Here is a 12,823-nt window from a genome sequence, read left to right as displayed (position 1 = left end):
CATGCTATCTTTGGAACCGTGTGTCCGATTTATTTTACCTAATATTATTTTCTCAACGTGCCTCCAAAATTATACAAATGATCGAATGTCTCCTTTCTTATAGTAGCGCATTCCTCAATAGAAATCAATATGGAGATTCTTCAGAAAACTAGAAGTAGAAATCCCACTGGAACAAGCTATTCTCCTTTTATGTATTTTTCCCACAATGTTAAAGACATCATATTAGGGTGATTCTCACATAACCATGTTCACAGCAACAAAATTCATAATAGCTAAATCTGGGAAGTTGCCTGTGTGTCCATGAATAGATAAATGGATAATAAAGTGCTTGACTGAATGAGGACTTTCCTTTCAGAGTCTGATTTTTGTCACCTGCTCTGTGCTGCCAAAGTACTTAGTACAGAGCTCTATCACAAATTTTCATTATTTTTTAAAATTTTATAGTTTTCCACATTTAATCTGGGGCTCTTAGTAGAAGGATTTATTTTGCTCATCTCCAGCAAGTATAAAGCTTAGAAGAGACTGTAAGATTTTTTTGGACTAAGGACCAGAAAGTACTTCTTTGTGAACTACTCTATGTGTTACTGCATTTCTCTATTTTCTAAAAGGATTAAGGGGATTCATGTATAAGGATGTCATTCTTTTCACCTGATGTAATTAGGGATTAATGTCTACTTGTGTGTTCAAAATTCCCTTTGAATTTGGAACCTGAAGTCTAAGTTGTGTTTGAATTTCTTCTTAGTGTACAATTGTCAAGTTTCTGAGGATTTATTTTATTGATTTAAATGCACTAAGTATGAGGTTTTTGGATGTCTCACCAACTTCAGATGAAGTACTGTCTGTGATGGAAACCAAATTGAATACCACTCAAGTCCGTGTGTATGTGCCAAAGAGTAAGGCAAATGCACTAAGAAGGGCTGTGTTTTATATCCACAGTGGAGGCTGGTGTTTTGGAAATGCTGGTGAGTGAATGTATTGAAAATCTCATTACTGAGGTAGTTGCAAAGTTCTCACTAAGGCTATTATAATCTTATTCAGAATAGACACAAATCTCTGTTTTGTTTTCTTCTCTTGCTTTGGGAAGTTAACAATGGTTCTTATATCATATATTCTTCAATGAAGTTGCTCAGATTGCTAGAGTAAAAATGCAAGATTGTTCAAACAATTAAAGAGAATAAAAACATTAGAAATGATACAGAGTTTTACTAATCAATGTAGCTGGGATAATTGTACTGCTGATATCTCTTTGGTTATTGAAAGGAACAATTAATGCTTAAATTTTTCCTTTTCTGGCCAGTTTTGCGTGATTATATCTGGTAATGTGAGCAACTAATTTGAAAACGATATGAAATGTAACAACCATTGTTGAATCCCTGCTATCTTCTCTTGCTTTGAAATTTGGCATAGATTAATCTTTCCTGGAAGATTCAAATCATTTTTCCCATTTATTTGTGTACATTTCCCCATCAAATCACGTAGAGCTGAGAAGACAAATAGTTTCCAATTTATTGAATTATATTAAGGAAATATATACTACTGTTTGTGTTATTTTCTATTTTATAAAAGAATCAATTAATGTGTTAATCCACTAACTCACCTACTTGCTTTATGTCTGGCAATCTTCTAGCAATGTTGGAGAAACCTTGGCATACATGAAATTCTTTTGCAGTGTTAAATCTGATGCAGCAATCTCTAATCATCCCATGTGATGAATGAAGAAGGCTAGAAGGCGAGGTGAGAAATCTGAAACCATTAAGTGGTGGATGGTGCTTTCTTAGGATAAAAAGTGTTAAATTTTTATCTCTGTTATTATGCAACAGGTAGAGAACTGCCAGAATGTAAATCATGTGAGTACAGCTCAGGGGTACAGCGTTTGACTGCATAATGTAAATAATGTGCAGTAGAAGATTTTTGTTTATTCTAACTAATATTCTCCTTTTGTTGTTTTATTTAAGCTTTACATAATTATGACCTGCTCTCATGATGGACAGCAGAAAAACTTGATGCTGTTGTTGTATCAACTGAGTAAGAGCTGTGTTGTTTTGTTTCAGTGTAGATGCCTTCTAATCAGTATTCTCTCAGCTCTTTCACCAGGCTTGATTGTTCCAAAGGAAATGATTCTCAGTTGACTTTTGAGACATTTCTAAGAGAAAGCTAGATTTACCTTGATCAGTACTGAGGAAAACATCAGTGTGTGTGGGTGGGGTGGGTGTGTTTGTGTGTGTGTGGGGGGGGTGTAAGCACATAGGCATGCTTGCATGTGTGTATTATTTGGACACATAGAAAAAGTGACATTAGAAAAAAATTTTCTACATATAACTGAGTTGTATTACCCATGGATATGATCAATTAGACTGGATTAGCTTTGAATTTTAACTCTTAATTTTCAAGATTGAGTTTCCTGGAGTTAGAGAATTATCTATAAAATCATATGGTAAATAATTCCTATTATTTGTAATAATAATAGGAAAAACTGAGAAGTAACATACTTGGAAGATACCTAACCAAGGATCTTGAAAATGATGGTTTAAAATATTAAATTTTATTTTCAAATAAAGCAAATTGAGAAATTTAGTTTGTACTAATGTGTTCAATGAATAACCCATTCCTGACTGCAACACTAACACAAGCATAAATGAAGTTAATTAGGTAGACTCAGGCCAGAGCAGTACATACCAGAAGAGATAAAAATTACGTTCAGCGATTCAATTAAAGAAACTTGTTATAGTAGAAGATACAGTTCGAAGAACAATTAGATAAGTGATTTGGAACAAGGGCGGGTATTTTGAAGACACATGAAGGTATTTTGAAGAGTATTAACTACAATGTGTCCTTCACTGGAACAGTTTTTTAAACTTAAATATTCACCACAGTGTTCAATTACAACCTTGTAGTTATTTAAATTTAACTTACAGAAAATGATGGAATGCTTAAGAAATAACAATTCTATGACCCTATGTCTAGTTAAATTATTATCATACCATTGAAATAGTCATGCTCAACATTACTTTGTACACGATCCCTACTTGTAGATACAATAATATTTTTAAAAAATATTTTAAGTAAGATATTCTAACTTGCACTGCACATTCAAGTTCAACTTTGCATTTAAATATGTTTCTTAATAAAGAAGTCAAATGACACTGTAAGACATACATGCACATTTAAATAATAAACTACACTCATGTAACGAGTGAAACTGTAAATTTCTATGCAATTCCATGTTTTACTTTTTAACATATACTTAGTTATATTAATGGTCAAATGACACCTTTCTTTGCAAAACAGACAGCTTTTTCTATTAATTAAAATGGGCCATAAGCACAGGGATATTTCTAAATATCAACAGACATTACAAAAATGCAAACAAAAACTACTTCCTGTTCACTAGGACGGCTTCAACTGAGGAAGTAGCTGAGACAAGTTCTAGTGACAATGTGGGAAATCCTCTGTACCACTGGTGGGGAGGTAGATAGGTGCAGATCCTTTAAAAAAAAGTTTGAAAATGTTAAAAACAAAATTATAACATGACCCAGCATTTGCAACCCTAGTGTAATAAAAACATATCCACATAAAAACTTTCACATACAAAACACCAATATACATGTAACTACCATAGTGAAAAAATGCAGTTCCTGCTTGGATGAATAAAATGTTGCATATTCATCTAATTGATTAGAAAGTATCATTAAAAAGGAACGGTACAAGATTTCTGAATCCTAAAAGTATTAAACTAAGTGAAAATATCCAGTCTCCAAAGTATACAAATAATATGATTCTGTTTTATAAAATTTCTAATACACACAAACTGCAGGAGCACAAAGATTAAGGGAAGCCAACTGGAAATGAAAGGGTCTACTGATGGGTATTGGGTTTATTTTGTTGGTTTTGCCTTTTTTGAGTGATGGCAATATTATAAATTTGACTGGCATGATATATGGAACGCTTAAAATCCACTTAATTTTGCACTTTAAGTGAATTTTATGGCATATAAAGCATATTTCAAAAGTGCTTACGTGAAAAGTCAAGAAATCACATTTATTAGTCATTAATATGCCTTAAGGTCTCCTTGTATTGATGTATACATATATATAAATGATGAAATGCAAATACATTATTTATTGCTCAAAATATAAACCTTATGGTGCTACAAACATATGCTGTTGAAGAACCCTAAGAAAAATACTATTAAAGAAATTTAAGAAAAAGACCCAGATTGTGAACAAACATATGAAAAGATAATATGCCTAAACTGAATTCATTAGGCTATACGTCCACATATGATATTATGGTAGAAATTAGGAAGACCTATAACACCAAATGTTGATAAGTGCAGACATCAAAACACTCTGTCCAAACTGTAATTCGCATAGACAAGAATGTACATTTCCAACAAATAGCAAGTATTTGGCTATCCATATCAGCACTCTTCGTGTAAAGTCAAGATTGCAAGCAAGCCAGATCACATGACCTTTCATAAGTTTGCACAATTTTTGTTTACTTATCATTTAGGTATTTTAGCAAAGAATGTTTAATGTTCACATGAAATTTACTTTCTTAACATAGTTTTAAATGCACAGTATCTTACTGTTGCTGTTAGATACAAAGTGTGCACTGACTCCTAGACATTATTGATGCTGCTGATTGAGTGCCTTAATTAGTATCCTGTTTCTCTCTACAGGTCCAAGAAACCAGCGTTTTACTTTTTGATTCTATGAATTTGAGCATGTTAAGTATCCCACACAGGTAGAGTCACACTGTTCTTTTCTGGGTAGCTCATGTTATTGCTTAAGTGAGTGGTAGCCCATTCACAGTGTAGGGTACTTTACAGGAAGACAGATGTACACAACAATATGGATGAAATTCAAAGATGTAGCAATTAACAATCAAGCCCAGATGCATCCTCATCTATTGTGTTCTAGGTCATCACCTCAAGAGCAGGACAGGCAAAATTAGTTAATGCGCTGAGTCCGGTTAGTAAATACTTTCGGAGATAGACAGAATGAACGGAAGACTACTGGGCACTGGCAATGTTCCATTCTGTGATCTGGGCGCTGCTGGCTCTGTGGCTGTGTTCTTTCAAAACTGCCAGAAGCTGTGCATTTAGGACATGTGCCTTTCTGTTCTGTACTGCATATTTTACTGCATTTTTAAACATTTAGTGATGAGAACACCATGCTTTATTCCCCCATAGCTACAGATTAGTACCTAACCCTCACTTTCCAACCCAGTTTGAAGATGTGTATAATGCTTTGAGGTGGTTCTTACTTGAAAATGTCCTTGAAAAATATGGCGTGAACCCGGAGAGAATCTGTGTTTCTGGAAATAGCTCCCGAGGAAATCTCGCTGCAGCAGTGATTCAACAGGTAGGAGCCCTGTCATTATGCTTTTTTTAAAAAAATAGTACTCTTAGGAGAAGACATAAGTAGATATGTGAATACAAAAGTTGCATTTTGAGAACTGTCAGAGTGCTGAGAAAGAGGCTAAAAGTGTCTAAATCCAGAATGTCAGCTTCTGTTCCTATCACAGACTTTTTATTTAAGGAAATTGCAGTGCTTTAAGTAGGTCATTGACTGAAGCTTTTAAATGTGTGAGTAAAATATTACACTAGTCAGATCAATGAAATAAGATGAAAACAGAGCATGATATTTGTTCCTTTGTGAAATTCTGAGGTGTTCAATCACGTTCAGTGCAGTGGTCTTCTCTTTCCTAAATTAGTACGTGCTTGCAGTACATAATGAGAACACTCATCACCGGGGACTTGTACATGCGCATAACGTATCTTAAATCTCTTTTGGTCTTCTTCTCCTCCTTCCAACCCTTCTTTCCCTCTCCATTTACAAAAGCTCTATTTCCATTTTTAATTCTTTTTTTCTTAAATCCCATTTCCTTCCCTTCCCTCTCCCCTCCCCCATCTCGTGTGCCCCTTGCCTGTGAGAAAGTTCCTCCTACTTCCTGATATCTGCCCTCCACGTTGCTGCTCATTTGCCCTTTGGGTTTCTCACACAAGAGTGACAGTGAGATGTTCAAATTTGTGTGTCTGATGTATTTCACTTGGGATGATGGTCTCTAGGTGCATTCTTCTACCTAGAAATGCCTCAAGGTTACCCTTCCTCCCTGCAGAGTTTGCTCCACTGTGTACAAATACCACATTTTAAAAATCCATCTATCTATTGATGGGTAATGGACTGTCTCCAAGATTTAGCTAGCATAAATTGTGCTGCTATAAACATGAGTATTGCCAGAATAATTGCACTGTTCTTAAAAAAATTATCAGCACAAAGTAATATGTACTACAAAGAGGACATATAATTTATTTGCATATGCATATAATATAATATTCTATATATTATTTAATAAGTAAAACATAAACAATAATAATAAATATATTTTCTCCCACATTATATGTGCTCTGGGTTTGACTTAAATCAAAATACTGTTATTAACTTTAAAAAACAAAATATCTCCTCATATATCACAAACATGAACTCCTATAAATAAATAATTGAAAAATATAAAACCTTTTCCACAAGGTAGAGTAAAACTCAAAACATTTGCTTTGCCCATAACTTTAAAATAAAATAACATATTTTCTAGCATCTGAGATGGAATAATTTCTAACTGATATTTTTAATAGGTCATGTAGTCTCTCTAGGTATCTCTTTCCTAATTATGAGGAAAAATAAAGTTTTCAACATCACAATGTTGTTCTAAGGGACAAATAAAGAAATCTGGCAGCATGAAATGAAATTTAAATATTTTATCTCATAATGTTCTATTTTGATTATTATAGTGCAAATGTAGATAAACACAATAAATTATGAAATACCTGGGTACACTCAGTATGTGTATATATATATATAGAAATTATATGTGACACATGCTTTATGGTATAATATGAATGATGGAAGTCTACTGACATATTTCAAAGTAGGACTTCTTAAAATTAAACACGTTTGAGAACTCTTCATGGATCATTTTTTGATACTCTTCAATATTTGCGCATGTTTCTTTCAGATCATTGATCTTTATAAATATTAGCATATTATTTCTGATAAAGAGAATATGAAGAAACTATTCTAATCCAGCCTGGACAATGTATCTAAAAGTGTACCTTGATTTAGTAAAATTGTCTTATGTATTTTAGATGTTTTTACTGACTAGCCTGGCTGTTAATCTGTATATATAGTGATTAATTTCATAAGGAGTTACAAGATAAATAAACGAATCTAATACTGACACATAAAAGGAGGGTGGGGGAAGGGGAAAAAGAAATGCGACATTTATGTACATGTACCACTTCCCTAGAATTAATGTGATCCTATGTACTACAAACACATACAAACGAAAGGGTTGAATACCCTGATATTGAGGAATGATTTAACTGAACACCTCACAAAGAATGCTTTCCCAAATAGCCTAACAACGGGTTATTTTAGGAAGAAAGGCAGAAATACTTAAGTGGTCTATGTTCCTGCAAAAACTGTAGTCTCATTTACTATCTTTCATACTATGAAAGTTATTCTTATGTCATCCATGGCTGAAAGCATATGGCAGGGATTGACTAGGGTTTAGATCTCTCTGAATATCCCTGAAGAGCACAGCACAGAGGATTTTCTGTAATTTAAAGAAATGTTTCAGTTAAGTAACATGCAGTACTGGAAATTCCTTGAAATATTTTGAAGCTTATTGTGATGGATAGCATATTTTTGTTATTATTGTTTATGAAATTTTAATTAATTTATAGAATAAAATTTCAGTTATTTGAGTATTCTCAAGGCATTAATTTGTGCAAATATTTTCAATTTCTTCTTAGCTCTTAGATAACTCAGAAGTCAAGATCAAACTTGAGATCCAGGCTTTACTTTATCCTTCTCTTCAGTTTCTCGATTTTGAACCACCATCATTTCAGGAATATTCACATATGCTCCTGCTGTACAAGTCACTCATGGTCAGAGTCACAAGTGAATATTTTACAACAGACAGATCTCTTGAAAAAGCCATACTATCCAAGGAGCATGTACCTGCAAAATCCAGTCATCTCTTTAAATTTGTTAACTGGAGTTCCTTGCTGCCTGAAAGATTTAGAAAAGGGCATATTTACAAAATGCCAACTTATGGTAGCTCTGAGTTGTCTCAAAAATATCTCGGGTTCTTGGACATCAGAGCGGCCCCTCTGTTGGCAGACAATAGCAAGTTGCGTGGTTTACTGCAAACCTAAGTCCTCACTCTTCAGTATGATATCATCAGAGATGACCGAGTCATATATGTCACCAGACTTTGCAACGCTGGAGTTCAAGTGACCCATAACCATGTGGAAGTCGGATCCCATATATCTCTTGTAATCTGAATTGAATATAACCTGCAGAGTTTTTTATCAGTATGCTAACTGGTTAAGGGAAAATTTATAATAAAACAGGCATCAATGTATATTTTAAAATTATGCCAAAGCTCAAATCCTCAGGAAGTCTACATGGTAGAAAAGGCTTTGTTCTAGAAAGTTTCATTGAATGTTCATATAAAATGTAAGAATTTCAAGTTTCTTTTTTTTTCTTTCTTACATTTTGTTAAATTATCCAATGTTCACATTGTAAATGTGCTATTTCTGACACCATGCTTCACATATTGTAAATGTTACTTTTGTATTTTTGTCTTTGAGTACTTTCTTGTGTGTTGCCTACTATTAACAATTACAGGAAGAGAAACATTAGAAAACATTGCCTAATTGAGCACTGTCACCATTGCTATCAAGACACATTTGTGGTTTCAAGTACTCTTTATCACTATTATGACTTGATTCTCAAGTTTTCCCAAAGCTGTTTTCCTCAGTGTAATGCCAGGTTTTGCATCTGTAAATTTCTGTTCATTGAAATGCCATTAAATCCGGTAACAAGTGTCACACTGTGATAATCAGTGTGGCACTTTGAGGAATGAGAACTTTTGTATTTGAGAAAATTAGTTAGTCTGAAGTCCATTAAAGACACGAAAAGGTTAGAAAATAACATAATAGTAGACTTCATAGACTTCAGAAACTGAAGTGGATGACCTACTACTGAAAATTTAGACAAATTCACTCTGTGTAAGCCCATGTAGACCCTGCAGAAAGGAAGCGAAGATATGTGGATTATGCTTTAAGATCAGGCAGAATATGTATTTTGCCCATGAATGAACTCCTGTATCAAAATCATGAGGAAACACTTCGCTGGTAACATCACATGGTCGAGAGGCTCTGTCCATGCTGTTATAAGTTACCAAGTGGTCGCTCTCTTTGTATTGCACTGCTGTTAGTATCTGCTGTTGTGTTTGTACCCCTAACTACTCCATTTTTCAGAACCACCTGAGAATGTTTAAGGTAGAGATCCAATAATGAAAAAGAGCTACCTTGAAAGGCATTCCATTTCATCAAAATATTGACAATCCCAGATGCTCCAAATCATTAACACATTACATCTAGGATCATATAAGATATTTTTCAAAATAGAAATTTTGTAATTGAGTAAATAACAACCTTATAATTAGAAATATGACAATAATAAACAGATGTCCCAGTGCCACCCAAAAAAGTACAGAAAAAAATAAGCAGATGGCAGAACAAAACACTCATGTCTATCAATAACTTGTTAAATAATTATTCTGAGATAAATATTTCATTAATAAATAAATCAGTTGAGATTTGATAGTAAATGTAATGGGTTGGCATAAATGTTGTATATGTGTTCTTAAACTCATCTTTTTCTGTACTGTGAACATACCTAAAGTTGGGATTATTGCTTTCAAAGAAATTGTTCAATTAACTCATGGCTGGTGCTTGATATGGTTGCTTCTTATCTCTCCTCAAAGGTAAGGAAATGCAGCCCTTACGTGGACACTGAGAAGCAAACATCTTCTTGATCAGAAATGTGGGTTGTCAACCCTCATCCATAATGTTAGTACGTTAAATAAATATTTTTCACAATTATTACACCTAGGGGAATGTACTAAGATTCACTCCTTCTTAGGGAACTGAAGCAAGAGGATTGCAAACTCAAGCCCCAGTTGGGCAACTCTATGAGATACTGTGTCAAAATAAAAACTAAAAGTCATCTGATTTTGTTATGATTTGGGGTTTTTCCAAGGGGAACAACATAATACAGGACACATATTTTATAAGATTATTTATAATAGTCATCCAAAGAATCATATGGAAGAGAGTGCAGGAAATCTGTCCACACACTAAAGACCAAAGAATCTCAGGTGAGGGACTGGATCCCACAATAACATTTCTGCAAAGAAATTAGTCTCATTTAGTGACTTTCGCACTATGAAAATGCTCCAGTTGAATTTACACAGGTGTTCATATGTCATGCATGGCTGAAAGCATCTGACAGGAGCTCACTAGTGTCTGGATCTTTCTGAATGTCCCTGGGGAGCACAGCACAGATGATTTTTTGTAAGGGGTATTTAATATTGAAAATTCCTTTGAAATTTTTCAAAGCTTATTGTGATGGTATGTTTTGGTTATTGTATTTTCAGATTTCATTTTAATTATAGAATGTCATTTCAGTTATTTGAATAGTCTCAGGACATTAATTTATGGAAATATTTTCAATTTCTTCTTAGCTCTTAGATAACCTAGAAGTGAAGATCAAACTCATTTTAGCTTCATAGGCATGAAGAGTTGATGGAGGGTTTTTTGTTTGTGTTTTCTTTGTCTTTAACTTAAAATGACTGAGAAGCATTTAAGGACAATTCCTTCTCTGTATTTGCCTGTACAAGATCTGGCAGTGAGGTGCACATCGTCCTGGTCTGCTTTTGCACTCTACTGTGTTGTTCATACCCGGCAAATTAAGGCCTGCAGGGGAAATTCAGACTGCAGCCTATTTTTGTCCTCTAAGCAAAGAATTGTTTATAAATTATAAAGAATTATCAAAAAGGAAGAAGACATTGATGAGGACTTGTAGGAGAAAGAAGAGGAAGAGAGGAAAAGGTGTCATATTTATCATGATCAGTAGTAAAACAGCCTACAGTCCTGCAAACCAGTGCCACCTGTGTGTTCTGGAGTCACCTGATGAGCCTCTGCTGCTCTGCCTAAGGTCTCTGAAGGATATTATCTTTGACTTCACTGTCTACTTCTCACTATTACTTTCATAATCCCGGGCTTATTTAGAGAAACCATTTACCAATCTCAACTCCTAGGTATTGGGCAGGCTGTTATTTAATCACACTGTTCTTGTCTTCAATAAAATGTTCTCATTGTCATGCTATGCAGTGTGTCAAGGTCAATAAATGTGCCACCTCTGTAATTCCAATACCAAACACCGAAGTTATTTCAAACTGGCTCCTCGGTTTCAACAATATCAAACATCTTTATAATCCATCAAGTACTCCACCAATTGCTTCTTCCTCACTGTTGTCATATAATGTCTTTGGCTCCTCATCCATATATGTTCTAAAATTGCTGCTAGCAGAATACCATCCGGTCGCTTGTCTCTCCTCAACTACTTGTTTAACAAAACTCCACTGATGAAGAAATCCACCTCTCTGCATACCAGGCAAATGAACTTTTGCAGCTAAACTTGACTGAAGAAAACCAAAATCGTGCTGAAATTTCCTTCTTTGACATAATCCTGTAAGCCTCAGTTGTGGCATTTACAATGTCCGGCAATCCCATGATGCTTCAGGGAAGTGAGTCTTGTATTCTTTGCCAGTTATGCTAATTGTAAACTTGACAGGATTAAGGGATTGCTGGAAAGGTGGTCGGGTCCTGAGAGTTTTATTGGAATAATCTGCTAGTGTTCATATTAGAATGTGCTGCTATGAGCTGGGGCACAATTGGAGGGGCTGAGACTGGAGGCCCCTGGCCTGTGATCTCGCTCGTCCTATGTCTCTGTGCTCTGCATCGCAGTCACCGTGAGTGAGCACTTCCCACTGCCCCTCAATGGTGAGTCCACTTTTAAGTCAGACAGGTGTGCACTGAAACCTCTCAACCCAGGGGCCACATAACAGTTCCCCTCTTTTGAATTATGTGGATTACCATCACTACCATATATGGTACTATTAGTATTTCTTTGCAAGAGGATGAGTAATTTAGAATTCTATGTACCCTTCAGATTAATCTGTTACTAGAAGCACTGAATATCTGTTCTCCTTCCTGATTTAAATTTTCTCATCAAAAATCTCATGTGTAAATGTGAAAATCAATCAAGTAATTCAACTATAAACCAAAAAAATGATATGACTAATTCCTATATGATTTCATTCCAAATTGTCAATTATTCACAGGCAAAATTTGGAGTATTAATAACTGAGTTATTGACACATTGTCAGAAGTTGAAGCAAATGTTAAAATAGGAATTTTGTGTGTCAGATGAGAGAAAACTCTGGTAATATATTCTCCATATGGGAATGAGTGTTCCTTAATTATCCTATGTACTTTAAAGGAGCAAGGAAGAAAACATTGCTAATAATGCATCTTTATGCAGAAGATGTAAGGCGGGCATATTCCATGAAAAGAAGGTAATTTCAGATCTTATTTAAACAACTTTCTCAAGTCTTTGAAAACAAATGTTGTTTGAAAAAAATAAAATGTTTTCCAAAAATTCTGCACTTTTCTCTGCTTTGGCATATTTTTGGCATGCATATATGCCTCTATTCCCCTTAATCCCAGCATTAGTATTTGAAGGATTTGTAGAGGCTTTTGTTAAGTATTTCTAGTGAAAGCACATCAAAAGATAGGCAGCTTTCAACCTTTCCTCAGCATCAACTACATTGTTTTTCCTCTGCATAACACTTGGCTCCAGATGAGAATTCTGTCTCCAGCACTTTGGTTTGGGACACAAGCACG

At 34.6% G+C, this 12,823-nt stretch overlaps 1 protein-coding gene and 1 pseudogene across 1 annotated transcript in view; one reads left to right on the top strand and one right to left on the bottom strand.

Annotated features, from left to right (window-relative positions):
- LOC102019755 (arylacetamide deacetylase) overlaps positions 1-12,823 on the bottom strand; it is a 328,447-nt gene that overhangs the window by 78,509 nt on the left and 237,115 nt on the right. The window lies entirely within an intron of this gene.
- LOC102019451 lies at positions 797-8,604 on the top strand (annotated as a pseudogene).

The sequence above is a fragment of the Chinchilla lanigera genome, unplaced genomic scaffold (assembly GCF_000276665.1).
Source record: "Chinchilla lanigera isolate Chin_1 unplaced genomic scaffold, ChiLan1.0 scaffold00047, whole genome shotgun sequence".
Classification (NCBI taxonomy): domain Eukaryota; kingdom Metazoa; phylum Chordata; class Mammalia; order Rodentia; family Chinchillidae; genus Chinchilla; species Chinchilla lanigera.
Note: the sequence above shows the minus strand (reverse complement) of the source record. Positions and strands in the feature narration are given on the sequence as shown.